The 18,917-nt window shown below is 40.3% G+C and overlaps 1 protein-coding gene across 4 annotated transcripts in view; it reads right to left on the bottom strand.

The window, feature by feature from the left end:
* Positions 1-18,917, bottom strand: part of GREM2 (gremlin 2, DAN family BMP antagonist) — a 109,319-nt gene that overhangs the window by 1,559 nt on the left and 88,843 nt on the right. The window lies entirely within an intron of this gene.

Below are 18,917 nucleotides of genomic sequence, written 5' to 3' on the forward strand. Positions count from 1 at the left end.
TAATACCCTCGAGGGACAGCAATACCCCTTGGTAGAGATGATCCTTATCTCCTGATGACTGTAGCTCCTTCATTATCCTTGGCATCTTCACCATCATATTCATGTTTATTCATTGCCTCCCTGGGTATTTTACCACCTCTAGAACTGCATGAGACTCTCATTCCTTTAACATGTACACACCAAAATGGCAGGTAGAAATTATATATATATATATATATATATATATATATATATATATATATATATAACCTTATATGGTTCTTTAATGCATACTACAAATTTAATATTAAATATATTAACTCCCTGAAATATTATCAATGTCTTACATATATTTCTGCTAATAATAATAGTTTACATTTATTGGTGTTCCAAACCCATCCCTCTTATGGTTTCCTGTCATGTGTAAACATATCAAAATTCTATGAAATAGGTAATATTATTTCTCGCATTTTATGGATTAGGAAACTGAGGCACGAAGAGCCTTCACAACTTACCAAGATCATATGGCCAGTATGTGAAATATTTGAATCCTGGCTCCATGCATCCTGGCTCCAGGTGAGTATAGCTATTTTGTTGCTAAAACTATTTGTGTTAACGGGCACCTGGGTGGCTCAGTTAAGCACCTGCCTTCCGCTCAGGTCATGATCCCAGGGTCCTGGGATCGAGCCCTACGTTGGGCTCCTTGCTCACTGGGGAGTCTGCTTCTCCCTCACCCTCTGCGCCTGCTTGTGATCTCACTCACTCCCTCACTGTCTCTCAAACAAATAAATAAAATTTTTTAAAAAAATCTGTGTTAAAATATCTAGGCTAAAATATTTCTATATGTCATTATTAGTCTAAGTGTAAACCACAAGAGGCTTTTGGAAACCACATAGCAGAGAATTCCTTCATTTATCAAGTTTTGTTGAGTATTTATTCTGGAACAAACTGTGATAAGCCTTGTGAATTCCAGTACCTCCCTCAGAGACAAGGAGAAAGTTCTTCCAGTGTCAGATGAGCCCTGACAAGATCTGCTCTCCCTGTTCTCATCTCATGGACCTCCTCATCTACATTCTCCTACTTGCTCTGCTCAAGCAACACTGACCACCTTTCTGTTTCCAGAATTTATGTGGCATTTTTCTGCTCTAGGGCCTTACGTTTGCCTTTCTCCCAGATATCGGCATGGCCTTCTACCACAGTCTTCAGATCTCTGCTCAGTTATCACCACCTTAGTGAAGCCTTCATGGGTAACTTCATCACAACCCTGCCATTCACTGTCTCCTTCATCCTTGCTTTGTTTTTGTCCATGGCACTTAGCATCTTAGAAGATAGTACTGAAGGATCTTATTAAATTTTGCATTGTCTGACTTCCCCAACTGGAATGTGAGGTCCAAGAAAGAAGGACCACCTGTTTATCCTGCACTCAGAACAGTGCCTGGTACATAGTAGGTACTCAATAAATATGTGTTGAAGGAAATACGAATACCATGCATTTTGGCATGCAGATGACCAGATGACGGTGCTATAGTTGTGGAGGCACAATGAATGGCATAGGTTTGCACAGCCAAGAACATCTGAATCACTGGGATGCTCTTAAATGTAGATTCCTCAGCTCCACCCCTGAATCTGTATCTGAATCAGTAGAGTTGAGGTGGAGTTTGAGATCTGTATTTTAAAGAACTCCTTCCAGTGATTTCCATGGGCCAGTGCCCCAGGGGGTAGGGGGGACACAAAGAAAAAACATCAGTTCGTCCTGGACAGGGAACAGGGGAGGCCCAGGAAGTAACAGCTAATGAGTGTCTTAAACTCCAAATAGGATTCTTGCAGGCAGGGACACTGCCAAGAGTGCAGAGTTAGGTAAATGTAATGATAAGAGACAAGGAAAGTAAAAACGTTGAGAACAGAGAGGGGAAAAAGGGAAAGATTTTCTTTTTTTATAAAAGCATTTTTGTGCAATACAATTACTGAAATTTTGAGGCTGAATTTTTGAAGCACTTTCCTCATGCCTCCTTAGTTCCACACATGAATTGTCACATGAAAATGGCCACGCTTCCAGCAGATTCATGGCAAGCACTGAGTATTGGACTCATTCAACTTACACAGCTTATTATATTTGCAGAATGATTTGTGATCTCAATAGTCTCTTAAAAAGAAAGTATGTTGGTTCCATTTTAATAATTTCCCAAACTATTAACATTCTGAATAAACACAACCAAAAGTTTGTAAGTCCCAGCCATGGAAAGATTTACAGAGTCAGCCTGGTCCTCAACCCCTAGTTCCAGGAACAGCTTTGCATCTTTGATAGGCTCAAAGTTGCATGCTTTCACTCAACAGGTCCTAGCTGCTGTCAGGGAGAACAGAACTAAAACATATTCTGATCAACGTGGGGTAAAAACTCTTAGATTCGCAGTATTAGATGTGATGATTAACAACATGCATTCTTTGAACTCTTTGAAATATTTTTCACAACATCTGGCAATCACCCTTCGAAGTTACGCTTCACAAGAACCTGAGAAGGAAAGCAAACCTCTCATTTTACAAGACCAGGAAAAAAAAAAGCTGATGATACAGCTAGGGAACTGGGGCCAACCCAGGCTCTTCTCTTTCCTTCCTTCCATCTCGTTTCTTTATTCCCTCACATGTAGCAACAGGAACATTGCCAAGGATCTGGAATCTCAATGTCAGGACAGGTAAGTAGGCAAGAGGTATTTTGCTTCAGTGACTGTTAGGCTTTTCACTTCAATCAAGGACACTAAAGTGACTGAGTCAGTTTTTGCTCAGGGCACATTCTCCACGAGCCCTTTAGTATGTGGGGGTCCTCAGGGGAGAGAACATGTATGCCTCTTTCTTCAGTTCACTATCACACACACACACACACACACACACACACACACACACACTTGCACACACATGTCAGTGGCCCCAGCAGGACCTATAGTTAGCACTCAGAGTCCTGCTTGGCCTTGACTCACTTTGCTACTCAGAGAAATGGTTCGCATACAATTAACCTCTCAGGAATGTTGCCATAATCGCTGGTACCACCGCACAAACATCATTTTACCCTCACATCTTGTGTTTGGCTTGTCTCAAGAAGAAACTCGTAAATAAATCCTTTCGGTTTTATTAACCATCCTTGCGGCCTGACAATGTCAGTTTGCAAGGGGTGTGAGGACCGCCAATGCTGATATGCTAAGCAGTCTGGGTCCGTCAACGTGGGTTGTGTACAGAGAGAGACGGCAAAAGCACTTTCTTCCTAAGTAATGCCCTGGGGCCTGGCCTTTCTTGGTATCAGAACAAGGGCTGCACAGGCCAGGATAGTATCTAGGCAGCTAAGAAATAACTGGCCCCTTCTATCAGCCTTTTCTAGAAGCCTCAAGGGGTTCTGCAATAGGAGCTTGAGCAGTAATGCTTCCTGATTTCTAGGAAAGCCTGCTGCAGTGCTGAATCCTCCCTGCCAAAAGGTGTAAGTGACCAAAGGCCAAGGGTTCAGCTAAGCTGATTAACTCACTCCCAGAGTGACCTTGTTGAGTTTTAGAGGTCAGGTCAAAGCAGTACAGGGTTGTGCATGAGTGGTGAATGGAATGAGGCTCAAACATTTCTGTGACCGAAGTAAGAATTCTAGACCTCCTTGGCAGGTTGAAGGGAAGCACCCAGGGCTGAATATGGGCAGGCACATCTGGGATAAACTTGCTCCCACGGCCCAGGTGAAAACAGAATCCAAATCAAACAGAAAACTCCAAACAAAACCCCCAACGGTGTTAGAATTCAACGATTATTTTTATGAATTTTACTACTAGAACCTCAGCAGCCAAAGGTACTTCATCCGTGACATAGATTCTTAGTTCGGGAGGCTGTGGCTGAGCCCTCCAACTGAGGTGGGTATTCCTTGGCTCTGGGATCATCTTCTTAGCCTAAAATCACTTGTCTGCTGAAGCCACTTACTTTCAGCAACTGTAATCTGCAGCACGCCATAGCCCATGGGCAGATCCCAACCTGCACTCTGTGTTTCTATAAGTAAGGTTATATTGAACACAGCCATGCCTGTTCAGCTACATTTTTTTTTATGGCTGCTTTTGTGTTACAAAGACCGAGTGAGTAGTGGGGACAGAGACACAGCCGACGACGTCAAAATTATTTACTATCTGGCCTTGCCCAGAAAAAGTTGGCCAAATCTTATTCCTAACTTTTCCTCTCCCATTCAGTCATTGCTTTCCTTTTCCCTTTGTGCTCTTTTGCTAGAAAGGAAGCTTTGAATTTTAGAATTTCTACCTATGAGACATTTCAAACATAGAGCAAGCTAGAACACATAATAAACCCTATCTGCCCACCACCAAGATTCAAACGATACTAATAGTTCCTATATATTTTACAATCTATTTCAATTTTGAAAGAAATAAAATAATATAGGTAAAACCACACTTTTGCTCTCCGATCCTTCTCCTGTCACTGAGATGACCAGCATCCTGAAGTTGACTATATCATTCCTGCTGGTGCTTTTCCATGTTTACTGCTGTGTTTTGCATATGAGGGCATGTTTGTGTGCACGCATTTGACCTTCACATGCATATAGTACTACACCCTTGTTGAGCAACTTTTATTTTATTTTATTTGTTTTATTTTTTGAGCAACTTTTAAAATCAACAATAGATGTTTGAGATTTTATACATGTGGATGTTTTTAGAAGGAGTCTATTCATCTCCACTGCTGAATCTTAAAGCACAGTTTATACATTCGCCCTACTGGGGGACAGTGAAGTTGCTTCTACTTTGTCACTGTTACCAACAGTACTGAACAGTTTTGTGTGTGTTTATTGATACCTATCTGTTATAGGTTTACTAGAGGAGACACCAAGAAGTGGAAATGCTACATCACAAGATATGTACAACTTGAGCTTGACAAAGTTTTGCTAAGTTACTTTCCAAGGGCTTGTACCAGTATTCTCCCCCCAGAGTAATATGTGAGTCCCTGCAGATGCACACACTTGCTAGCCCTTGGTGTTACCAGATTTATTATGTTTTGCCTATCTGAAAAATTTGAAATGGCATCATATTATTATTAGCATTATTTTAATTTGCATCCTTCTGATTACAAGGGAGTTGATCACCAAGCTCAAATACTGTAGTTGTACATTGAAAGGGAGTGATTGCAACTTATTATAAGTAAAGGAGAGAAATTAAAACATCAGGGAAGGAAAAATAAGAAGTACTAACTATCAGTCTTCTGAACTGTCATGAGAAGAATAGGAAGTAGCTTGCAATTTAAAAGCAGAATGATCAGGACATCCCACATGACTCAGAAGTTTGAAATCCAAATGGATTCATTTACTTTTCCAAGTGACATTGCCTGAGTGGAACACTGACTATCACTTTGTTCCAGGAGAAGTTTAATTTCATCTGGAAAAATTATATTATGTTTTTAAAAAAAGGTTTTCTACCAAAGAAGAAATGATACTGTCATTATTTACTTTGACTTCTGGATAGCAAATGTATCATTTAGAAATTTGTAATCAGAGTTCTTAATCTTTGAAACAATTGTTGGGGTAGACTCAGTCTGGGAAATATAATGCTGAGGCAAGATGGCAGCAAAGCATTAAGTTAAATGAGAAAATGGATGGGAAAGCTCTTTGAACGCTGTAAGCTTATACACATATGGTTGTTTTTCTCAAGAGCAGAGCCACTTGGGAATGAGAGTGAGAATATGGTTTCTGGGCCTGGAGTTGCCCATCTCGTGATCCTGTGTGACTCACTCCTAAGCTTCCCTAGTTTCCCCTCTGTAAAATGGTGTTAATGGTACTTGCCATCCCCATTCCATGTTGCTGTTATGAGGAATGTGACACTGAGATCCAGTCATCATCCAAGTACTCTCTGAGCGAAAAGAACCATGAGTTTTATTTGAAAGGAAGGAAGGAATTACGAGTGATCCATTAAGGATTTTATAGGCAGTGACATTATTCTCTGCCGCCATTAGGCAGAACCTTATGATGATGATGATGATGATGATGATGATTTTCAGATGAAGATTTTAGGCTGTGGCTCAAGGGACTAGAGTCCCTTACTTCATACTTCAGTGATTCTGCGCTCAACCTCTTTCCTCAAGTCTTCCTAGGACAGCCTTGTGTGTTCACGGCAAGCTTCTAAAACAAAAGGCTTCCACTTCTCTGACAGCAGGGTATAGATTTTTCTGTCTGTGTACACATAAAAATCAGAGGGGTCTGTCTGAATTGCGTGAGCAAAATCAAAAGCATCCTGCCCATGCACCCCATCAACACTCTCTACTTCAGGCTACTCTGTTTCACTTGTGTGACAGTGGATAGCAATGGGACAAGGCATGTAGGAAAGCCCGACAAAACCGTGTACTCCGGTTTCACTTCCTCTGGAATTCACGACAAAAGTATTTTTATTCTTTTTCTTTAGTCTTTTGATGTCTTTTACGGATTTTTCTCTCCTTGGCTTCCTCTTAGAGGTTAGTGTTCCCCAAGGATTTTTCCATAACCCTGTTTTCTCCCGCCTCACATTCCTACTAAGAATTTCATCCATGCCAAGACTTTAGCCACCAGTTGCTACCTCCTCATGACTCCCAGACTCTATACCCAACTGCTTACCAAACATTCCCTGGATGCCCTATAGGCACCCCAAATTTTATATGTTCCAAATCTCATCCTGGTTTTTCACTCAGCTCCTCTTCTGAAACTTACTATCTCCATAAAAGAGCACAACATTTATCCATTTCCCCCAGGCCAAAAAGCTGAGAGTCCGGGCAGGCCTTAGTTGATTTACTACCTGAGAGCCAATGTCCTCATTCTTCTTGCTAATGGAAGCACAATGTTGTTCAGATCCTGGAGTCCAGGTTCTTCATGGGCACTTCTGCATACCATGGAGTACAGAGTTGATAGGTCCAAGTCAGTGACTAACAAGATGTAAGAAATAGCCTCCTGGGAAAGATTTTTACTCCCTGATAGAAAGAGACATGCCAGAAGAAGTTATTGTTCTGGTCTGGGTTGTGTTTGTGCAAGGATCTGGTCCTTGCTGAGGCCACAGCAGCCTCCAGGAGGGTACAGCATGGGATGAAAGTCAAACCTTTGCAATATAAAGCACAAAATGGAAAGCCACTGGATTCTTGATTACATCGGCAAACCACTGAATTAACCATCCCTACAACTGCTTATCTCGGGCTTCAATGTTGTCAGTTAAAAAACTCGTCAGTATTTAAATCGTTTTTATTTGGGTATGGAGAATATCCAAGCTTATCTTCCCACATGTTAAATCTGTTAACAAGACCTTATTGTCTTTCTTGCCTCACTTCTTTTTTTTAAAATTTTTTATTGTTATGTTACTCACCATACATTACATCATTAGTTTGTGATGTAGTGTTCCATGATTCATTGTTTGTGCATAACACCCAGTGCTCCATGCAGAATGTGCCCTCTTTAATACCCATCACCAGGCTAACCCATCCTCCCACCCCCCTCCCCTCTAGAACCCTCAGTTTGGTTCTCAGAGTCCATAGTCTCTCATGGTTCGTCTCCCCCTCCGATTTCCCCCCCTTCATTCTTCCTCTCCTGCTATCTTCTTCTTTTTCTTTTTTCTTAAAATATGTTGCGTTATTTGTTTCAGAAGTACAGATCTGTGATTCAACAGTCTTGCACAATTCACAGCACTCACCATAGCACATACCCTCCCCAATGTCTGTCACCCAGCCACCCCATCCCTCCCACCCCCCACCACTCCAGCAACCCTCAGTTTGTTTCCTGAGATTAAGAATTCCTCATATCAGTGCGGTCACATGATACATGTCTTTCTCTGATTGACTTATTTCGCTCAGCATAACACCCTCCAGTTCCATCCACGTTGTTGTGAATGGCAAGATCTCATTCCTTTTGATGGCTGCATAATATTCCATTGTGTGTGTGTGTGTGTGTGTGTGTGTGTGTGTGTGTGTGTGTGTGTGTGTGTATGACATCTTCTTTATCCATTCATCTGTTGATGGACATCTTGGCTCTTTCCATAGTTTTCTTGCCTGACTTCTAAACCCCACTGTTACTACTTTGGTTTGGGTCCTCATCACCTGAACATTACACCAGTCTCCTCATTGGCCTCCCTGCCTCGAGACTCACACTCCCATCCACCTTCCAGGCTCCTATCACAGTGAACATCCTAACATGCAGATCTGTCTCTGTTATCCCTTTCTGTTTTCCCTTTTCAGATTTCCCATCATGAACAAGTTCAAAGTCTTTGGCACAGTGTACAAGCCTTCTGTGATCTTTGTCCCCTCTAGTCTCATCATGTTATCCCCTCACAATACCATGTTACACTTGTAGGACACAAAGCTATGTGTCCTACCGCATGCAAGGTTGTTTTCCACCTGCAATCATTTGCACAGTTATTTCTTTTGCCTGAAATACTGTTTCTTCGACTACTGGTGGGTATTTAAGTTTCACTCAAATTCCACTTCCTTTGTGACAGAATCTGTGCTTCCCGTGTTCTTCATTTCTGCCATTATCATACCTGCCTCATCACAACCAACAGGCCGCTACGTGGCTATGGGCTGCGCATTCTCCCACCGGAGTGTATGTTGTTGGAAGACGTGATATTTAATCTTTGTTTCCATACGGACTTGTGGTTGGTCTGCAGAATAGTTCTAAATGCTTATTTATGCATGCATGAATGAAAGATTGAATGATTACATAGGTGTTAGCTACACTAGTATAGATGAGAATGTTTTTGTTAAAACTATAAAGAAGAACTTGAAACTGGGTTAACTTTTCAGTAGCAATGATGCTAGCCTTTCATCATAATGATTTAATACATATCAAGCTATCAAAATCAGAAGTCAACATAACTATTCAAAGTGGAATAACTTTTTTTACAGTCTAATAGACTTGCCTATGATTCACTAGTAATGTTTTTGCAGGTCCTTATCCTCCTTTTATTTCAAACTGTTGTCCACCTCTCTGCTCTTTCTGCCACTGACCTGAAGTTCTTGGTCAATCTTTCATCTTCCAGCTGGCATAGGTACAGTCCTGGGGGTGACTGAAAGGCTTTCCAAGGGGTGTTGTTCAAGGGTAGTTTTAGATGAAGCAATATTTGAATCCTCAACCTCCATTTGTTCCTTCTTTTCTGAGAGACCTGCCCAAGAAATTGTCCTTACACTAAAGGGCTCTGCAATAGGCCAGGCAAGTCCTCCCTTCCTGCCTCTATAGGTATCCCTTCCCCCACTTGACAAAAGGAAGGGACAGTTCTCATACACCCTACTTCTATTGTGCTGTCTTGCCTGGGGTATAAGGAAGGTTCCAGGGCACCAAGTGAAAGAACAATTCTAAATATTGGAACTCTCACCAAAAAGTAAATTTTAATAAATTCTTTTTCATGTCAGATTGTTTCCAGTAATTTGCTTTTAATCAACACTGAAAGACGATCTAAATGGTCAGGTGATCTATCACCAAAAATAATTTTTTGGTGATGAGTATTATGTGATTATTTACATGCAAGTAAGTCTGAAAAGTTTTAAGAAATTGAGACATTGCTGTTAGAAAACACATTTCTATTACAACCTATTTTGGGGAACACATTTACTTAGTGTATATTATATACAGAATATAATCATACACATATACACACATATACTACATGGTAGAAATTTTCTGCTGAGTCTTGTTTCCTCCTGGCAATAGCTAGCATTTATTCATGAAAATATAAACAACGGTAAATCTCCATGTATGGGGCATCTTTTTAAGAGAGGTAAATAATTAAAATTTACCTTTTTGTATTTAATAATTCCTCACTAAATTTGTGACTTATTAATGCTATTTTGATCAAATACTATTCTAAACTCTAAGGAGTAATCAATCAGCAAGAAACATTAAATATTTAAAGCTTATAGCAACAGAATTAAAATTTGCATATAGACTTTTGGTCACAGAAAAGGGTGACGAGGCTAAAAAAAAAAAGGCTTTCAGGGGCACCTCTGTGGCTCAATCGGTTAAGCATCCAACTCTTGTTAATGTCTCCATAGGAATCTAAATACCATATCAGCTAAATACCATAGCTATATTTTATGCCCACTATTACACATTTTTAAAAAATACATGTAGAAACACTTCCCGAAAGGAAATGGTATGTTATATTTTTCCTTGATTTCATGTTTCTCTCTAGTTCTCCCCCACAGAATTTATCCTATTATGACAGGTTTTGGGTTTGAAAGGCTTTTTTCTTTTTAAAGATTTTATTTATTTATTTATTTATTATTTTAGGGACAGAGAGAGCGTGAGAGCATGCATGCGTGAGTGTTAGTGTGTGTTTGGGGGCTGGGGATAATGGGGGAGGGGAGGAGGGGAGGGGAAGGAGAGGGGAAGAATCTCAAACAGACTCCAGGCTGAGCTGGGAGCCCAAGGTGGGGCTCAGTCTCACAACCCTGAGATCACGACCTGAGCTGAAACCAAGAGTCCGGCATTCAGCTGACTGAGCCACCCAGGAGCCCCTTCTCCTCTTGATCTTAACTTGACAGGTTTTGCGTTTGAAAGTATTTTTATTTTTAAAGATTTTATTTATTTATTTATTCGAGAGAGAGAGAGCGAGCGCCTGCGAGTGCACATGTGGGCAGAGGGGCAGAGGGGGAGGGATAAGGAGAGAGAGAGAATCTCAAAAAATTTAAATCAACAAGATTTTCAAAACTTTAATTGAGAGTATAAGAAGGGATGGGGTGCCTGGGTGGCACAGCCCTTATGTGTCTGACTCCATTCAATCACTTCAACATGGCAAAGCTCAAGTACCTAAAATGTTTTCTTCTCTTTTGTTCCCATTGCCCCTTAGTTACATCCCGCATTGTTTCTTTCATGGATTGCTCCCAACAGCTGACTAGTCTCCTACTGGGAAGCCTGGTATCTGCCTCAGGCAACGGGAAACCGGGGACCAGGCTAGCTTTCTCATGATCAAGAACAGGAGAGCTGGCTGGAGGAGACAGGGCAGTCTCCACGCACGGGAAAGCTGTCTGGTGCAAGATGGGCCTCACAGGGTCGATCTGAAGGGATGTCATTATGTGGGGGTAATAAGATCAGTCAGGGGTAGAGCGAGAGGAGAAGTGGGCTGTGGGTGGAACTCTGGGGACACGTTCTTCCAGGAACTGAGGAAAAGGAAACCTACAAAGGAGGCCGAAGGAGGGCAGAGATAGTCAGGCTCTGAGAAGTCAGGTGAGGGAAGACTGACATGTGTTCCTTGGATTGATGGTGCACCAGTCTTGGGCGGAGGAGTTTTAGAGACATAGTGGGGTGAGAGCAAGATTGTAGAGGGGAGAAAGTGAAGATAATATGTAATGGATTCTGATTTTCATACTTTAAAATGTTGGTAAGCCATAATTATCTAGCCTTCCAAATATTTAACAATTTACTCTGAGTGAAGTCAAAGGGCCAAGTGGAAAGGACAGAAAGTACTTTCTGAACCACAACATCAGTAACCCAAGCAATATCACCCTGAAAAGCTGAGCAAAATGAAGCAAGGGCCAACCTGATGCCTGGGTTTGAAGTTCCTGATACTCTTTCTGAGATTTACCTTGATTTTCAAATAATTAATCTTCTCCCCCCAACACCTAAGCTACTAGTCCTCTTCAATGGAAAACTCCATCAGAATAGAGATCAAGTCTGTTTTAATCACAATCATATCCCTGGTCCCTAGCCCAGGTCCCAGCATATAGAAAATGACCAATAAATATTTATTGAATAAATGAACAGATATCTAATATTTTAGAGAAATTACAGATGGCATAATTGCTAGTATTCAAATAGCCAGAATACACCTGATATTTGAGAAAAAGGAAAAACCTGAGAGATTAAGAATCAGTCTTTTGCCTTTTATTTGGGAAATAAAGTAACTATAAGTGTACCATTCATGCAGCAAATATTTACTGAATGCACATGTGCTCATGATATGTTTGGTGTCCATTCTGCTTTTTATAACTCTCTGTTTAGATCTTTCCTTGGATCAGCCTAATTATAAATAATGTAAATAAAAAGGACCCTTACTGAACTTTTGAAGTAATTCTAAGGAATGTTTCTCGTTAACATCAAATGGAGCCAGTTATACCTTAAGCGAAGCTTATCGAGTATTTTCGAGCATATTGTTTCCAAACACACGGATTGGCACATTTTTCTATAGAGCAAGTACTATTAACAATATCTACTGTTTGCATTCAATACAAATTCAATATAGGACACATTTTTCTTTAATAAGTGGTCCTCAAACTTCCTTATGACACATATGGGAACTTGTTAAAAATGTAGATCCCAGGACCACATACTGCAGGAGTTCTGATTCCCAAGATTTAGGCTGGAACCTGAGAAATGGCATTTATAATAAGCATTCCATATTCTGAAAAACACAGCCTAAATTATTTGTCTAAAATAAAATCATCTGGGCTCTGGTCCACTGCCCAGGGCAAACTTCATTAATTATATCCTCATTAATAAGGACCAGAGACTAATCCAGTGATATGTAGCAATCAGTGTTAAAGTTAATTGAAATTTAGATCTAACATCTCTTATTTCTGTGAGCAATTTCCCCATGTTTAGAGTAGAGGACTTCTTTCATGGTTTGTGACAGGAAGATGTGAGGGAGATGATTTGCAAGTAATTGTGATGTATGTTTCCACTTAGGATGCCTTTCTTCTCAAGCCTGTGAGCTGCTGTGGCTTCTGCAGCTCCGTGGATCTCAAGGTTGGGAGAGATCCCTGCACGGGGCCTGGGGGAGAGGGGCTGCACCAGGGACCTGGCCACTGCAACTCGGATGTAGTGGAGGTTGGCAGCTGCAGAACACTCAGAGGCCTGCAGCACAGGGACCAATTTGTCTGATTTTCATGACCTGCGTCCCCATCTCTCCTCCGACTTTTCCGTGGAGTTTGGGGCTCTTTCAGGCAACACACATGGAGTGGGAGCTTGAAGAGCTAAAGAGAATCCATAGCAGGTATCAATTATGGGGAAAGGAGCCACATAAAGAAATCTGTATGTTTAATATGAAGAAAATCATAAGGATTTGGTAGAGACACCGGCAATGGTAGTGTTGGGTGATGAGGGAAAGAGATCCCTCAGAGCTGTAGTCAGTATTTGAGGGGCTGTCATGTGGAAGACACCAGGCCTCGCCCGGCTACTCCAGAGCAGGCAAGGGCCAACAAGCAAGCAGGCCAGGGCCAAGTATTCTTACTGAATGTGTACATTTTTAAAAAGATAACCATAGCTCTTTAAAAAGTGACTGGTGTCGGGGTCCCAGGGTGGCTTAGTCAGTTAAGTGTCGGCCTTAAGCTCAGGTCATGATCCCAGAGTCCTGGGATTGAGTCCTACATTGGGCTCTTTGCTCAGCTGGGAGTCTGCTTCTCCCTCTCCCTCGGCCCCTCCCTCTGCTTGTACTCACTCTCTCTCTCTCTCTCTCTCTCTCAAATGAATAAATAAAATCTTAAAAAAAAATAAAAATTACTTTAAAAAAAAGTGACTGGTGTCAAGAATACATAAATCCATAGAGACAGAGCACAGATTGGTGGTTTCCAGAGGCTGGAGTGGAGTGGGGAATGGGCACGAGATTTCCTTTTGGGGTAATGAAAATGTTTTGAAACTAAATTGAACTTGTGTTTGCACAACTTTGTGAATGTACTAAAATGTCATTGAATTGTGCACTTTAAAATGGTTAATTTTATGGTATGCGAATTTTGTCTTAATTTAAAAAAAAAACAGAGAAATTAACATAAAACTATTTTTTGAGCAAAATTCTGTTTATGGTTAAAATCTAAATTAGTAAAAATTGACCATTGTTCTCAAAAACAAAAACAAAAAAGTACACGGATCGATTCATAGCGCATTAAATGCTTTACCTCTGAGAACATATGTAATGAAAGTTCTGTGATTATCCTTCAAGGACATTGTTGGGTGAACAGTGGCAATATGTATGATCCAAGTTAACTTGCTTTTCTTTTTAAAAGCTTAATCTTTTTATCTTTAAAATAATAATTTCATTTGGTTGCAAAACTTCTGTTTGCTATTTGTAGAACATTTGGAGAATTCAGAAAACATTAAAGAGATGTATAAATAAGTTTCAATGACTATATAATCTTCTAACACATATGAGTGTTCAGTGTACTTATTCTTCCATTTAGCTGGTGTCCCGATTTTCAACTTTACAAGTAATACAATAATAAATACCTGTGTATGTGAATTTTGGACTATCACATTAACATAGCTCTCTAGAAATACCATTACTTTATCACAAAGAGACCTCTGGATTCTAAGATTTAAGGGTTTGAATATTTGTTTAGGAAATCAAGTGTCTGGTCCAGGGACAAATGGATGAGGTAGCTGCTGCAGGCCCTAATAAGAATGAGCATGGACTGTGAATTTTGTAAGACTGATGAATCACAGACCTGTACCCCAGATACAAATAATATATTTACATTAATTTAAAAAAAAAAAGAATGAGCATGGAAACTGAGAGTTTAGAACTCCTGACAAGCCAAAGAACCCAGAAGAGATAGGGGCTGAGTAGAAGCAGAAGAATGACTTTTGATTGGTTGTCTTTCTCCTCAGTATACCATGTGAAGTGATTTTAAATATAATAGAAAATTTTGAAGTTCCAATACAAGGGAATGGTGAGAGACAAACATTATTTGGGGTGGATTGTCTTTAAATAAATACAGGAGAAGAATTTGCTGGTGAAAAAAAAAGGAAACATGTGAGTAGAGCATCAGTATGAAACATCTATATGTGTGTTTAATAAATATCAGGTAAGAAAAGGAGTCTTGACATCAAATGAGACAATATCCTATATTAAAATAAATATAAAGTATTTAAAAATGATTTCTCTGGATAGCTCAATGACAGGTAGGTAGAATAATTCTGGAAGTTATGGATAAAATTTCCTCCTATTTTTTTCCTATTAGGGCCCTTTTCCTCTTTTCACAATTAATTACAGATAAATTTTGATCTTAAAGTGTGGTTCCCTGATTAGTAACATCTATATCACCTGGGAATGTTTTAGAGATTGCCCCTCACCCTCACCCCCCAGATCTACTGAATCGGAAACTCTGAAGAGGAGGTGGGATGTTTTGGGGCTCCAACAATCTGCATTTTAACAAGGCTTCCTGATGATTCTTGTTTTTTGTACATGGGCTTTCTGTTACAAAACTTACAGGTAGAGGGCTTTAATGGTAAGAATTTTTAACAATTGATATAATTACTTTGCTCTATGCTAATTACAGTACATTTCTTACTTCCCTGACATATTGATTTAAAAAACAACATAAGCCACATGCAGAAGAATGAAACTGGACCATTTCCTTACACCACACACAAAAATAGACTCCAAATGGTTGAAAGACCTAAACGTGAGACAGGAGTCCATCAAAATCCTAAAGGAGAACACAGGTAGCAACCTCTTCGACCTTAGCCGCAGCAACTTCTTCCTAGAAACATCACCAAAGGCACGGGAAGCCAGGGCAAAAATGAACTATTGGGATTTCATCAAGATAAAAAGCTTTTGCACAGCAAAAGAAACAGTCCACAAAACCAAAAGACAACCGACAGAATGGGAGAAAATATTTGCAAATGACATATCAGATAAAGGGCTAGTATCCGAAATCTATAAAGAACTTATCAAACTCAACACCCAAAGAACAAATAATCCAATCAAGAAATGGGCAGAAAACATGAACAGACATTTTTCCAAAGAAGACATCCAAGTGGCCAACAGGCACATAAAAAAGTGTTCAACATCGCTCGGCATCAGGGAAATCCAAATAACCTCAATGAGATACCACCTCACACCAGTCAGAATGGCTAAAATTAACAAGTCAGGGAACGACAGATGTTGGCGGGGATGTGGAGAAAGGGGAACCCTCCTACACTGTTGGTGGGAATGCAAGCTGGTGCAACCACTCTGGAAAACAGTATGGAGGTTCCTCAAACAGTTGAAATTAGAGCTACCATTCGATCCAGCAATTGCACTACTGGGTATTTACCCCAAAGATACAAATGTAGGGACCCGAAGGGGTACGTGCACCCCAGTGTTTATAGCAGCAATGTCCACCATAGCCAAACTGTGGAAAGAGCCAAGATGTCCATCGACAGATGAATGGATAAAGAAGATGTGGTATATATACACAATGGAATATTATGCAGCCATCAAAAGGAATGAGATCTTGCCATTTGCAATGACGTGGATGGAACTGGAGGGTGTTATGCTGAGTGAAATAAGTCAATCAGAGAAAGACATGTATCATATGACCGCACTGATATGAGGAATTCTTAATCTCAGGAACAAACTGAGTGTTACTGGAGTGGTTGGGGGTGGGAGGCATGGGGTGGCTGGGTGATAGACATTGGGGAGGGTATGTGCTACGGTGAGCGCTGTGAATTGTGCAAGACTGTTGAATCACAGATCTGTACTTCTGAAACAAATAACGCAACATATTTTAAGAAAAAAGAAAAAGAAGAAGATAGCAGGAGAGGAAGAATGAAGGGGAGTAAGTCAGAGGGGGAGACGAACCAGGAGAGATGATGGACTCTGAAAAACAAACTGAGGGTTCTAGAGGGGAGGAGGGGAGGGGGATGGGTTAGCCTGGTGATGGGTATTAAAGAGGGCACATTCTGCATGGAGCACTGGGTGTTATGAACAAACAATGAATCATTGAACACTACACCAAAACAAATGATGTAATATATGGTGATTAACATAACAATAAAAAATTAAAAAAAAACCAACATAAGCTCTGTACATAAAAAGTACTTAGTCATTCCTTATAAAGTTTTCATCTAAAATAGTTAGTGAAAATACTGAGATATTCATCTAAAATTCATAGTTCATTTGTTGTTTCATAGTCCCACTTTTCCTGGAAGTTACATTTTAGTGAGGGTGCACAGGTAATAAACCAGTAAGTGTTATAAAACTAAGATATTTTCCGATAGCAGGAGGTACTATGAAGAACAAAGATCCAGGATGATGGGAGGAAAAATGATCTGGCTGGGGTGTCATTAGGTTGAGTAGTTAGTTAGGGAAGGCCTTTCTGAGGAGGACATACAACCTAAGACCTCAATACCAAGAAGAGGTGATGGTCTTCTTTCTGGGAAGAGGCAAGAGCGTAGCACCCGAATGACCGGTGGTGAGGACAAGTTGTCATGTTCTTGCAAGAAAAAGGCCAGGGTGGCTAGTGATTAGTGAGCTTGGGCACAGTCTCAAGACATGGGGGGGAGGCAGGCAGGGACCAGATCATATATGGTCTTGTGGACTAGAATGTTTGGACTTTATTCTACGTCCAATGAGAAGGCAGCACAAGGTTTAGTGTAGCAAAGTGGTATATGATCTAATTTCACGTCTTAAAAACCTTAGCACTCTTACCGCTCTGTGAAGAAAAGGGAATACATTGGTGGGGAGAAAGCAAGTGGAAGACCATATAGAGGCTATTGGGATAATCTAGATAAGAAATAATGGTGGTGGAGAAAAAGAGAAGGAAATGGCTTTAAGACCTGTTTCAAGGATAAAAACAACATAACATATATTTGGTTAGATTTGAGAGTGAAGCAAATTTTTTGAAATCAGAAAGACAGGGAAGAGCAGCTTTAGGACAGAAATCAAGGATTTGATTTTGGCCATGTGAAGTGAGATGTCTAATTAGCTATCCAAGCAGAAAGGATCAGTTAAGTTGTTAATATGAGTCTAAAGGTGACAGTGAGAGGTGTGAGGTGACAGTGGGGGAAAGATGGTGTTTAAAGCCAGGGACACAGATGAGCATATTTGGGCAGACACTAGAGAAGAGTGAGTGCCCAGAACAGCTCTGGGGCCCTCCTGCCTTAAAAACGTTATACAGAAGAAGGAGGAACCAGCAAAGAAGATTGAAATGGAGCAGCCAGAGGTGAATAAAGTAAATGAGGAGTAAATGTTACGCAAGCCAAGAGAAGATGTTTCACGAAGGAATGGTTAAGTCTTTGGAGTGCTACTGAGATCAAGTAGGTGAAATTTCAGAAAAACAAATAAACAAATAAACAAGCCTGGCCCATGGATTTGGCAATTTGGAGGCCACTGTCCACTGAACGAGAGCAATTTCAATGCAGATGCTTTCAAAGGAAGCCACCTTCAGTAGGGATGAGGTTAGAATGAGGGATAAGGAAGTAGAAACAGAATTTTGCTATGCATGAGCACATAGGCAGGAGATGGTGGCTGGAATGGGGAGGAGGCCGATTGTAAGGTTACAGAAAGGTTGTGGATTATTTCAGTGTATGTGATGTGCAGTGGTGCCATTAAGCTTGTTCTTCACTGAAACAACAACAAATCCTATAAATCCTCAACATATATCATACTCTTACAAGTCCAATTGATTGAATTTTAACTTTTTCTCTACTCACAGTTTTATTTATTAAAGCTTTTTTTAGGGGGACCTATTAGTCCAATGTCTTTTTGCCTCACTTTCCCTCTCCATAATTTAAAATATTAATTTGTTACTCCCCACCCCTTTGATGAAGTCAAAAGACATTAGAATAAGATAATATCTCAGAAGTGCTTTAAGCCTCTTGGAGGTACTCTATATCAGTAAGGCTTTTATTATTTTTCCTCATTTACTCATTTCCTTTCTCTCTCTGGGAGGGCACTTTTGAGATTATATGAGGTTGGGATTTATGAGTTAAACAACACAAATACTTAACAACACAAGTACTAGCACTTAAAGAAAAAGGGATAAGGGTCATTGCATAATATTGTAAATTTTGGGACTAACAATTTTGTTTTGTGGGTTTTCTTCCTGAGGCTGTGTTCCAGAGAGGGCAGTAAAGGGTAAAACTCATTAGTGCATCATTATCTTTTGTCTGAAGGAAACAATGTGTGGTTTCTGGGCAGCCCACTTGGTGTTTGCATTGGTCCTGGATGTATTTCAAACCAACTATATTGTTTGAACAATTCCCCCTCTTAAACATGAAAAAG

This window comes from Zalophus californianus, chromosome 10 (assembly GCF_009762305.2).
Source record: "Zalophus californianus isolate mZalCal1 chromosome 10, mZalCal1.pri.v2, whole genome shotgun sequence".
Lineage (NCBI taxonomy): Eukaryota > Metazoa > Chordata > Mammalia > Carnivora > Otariidae > Zalophus > Zalophus californianus.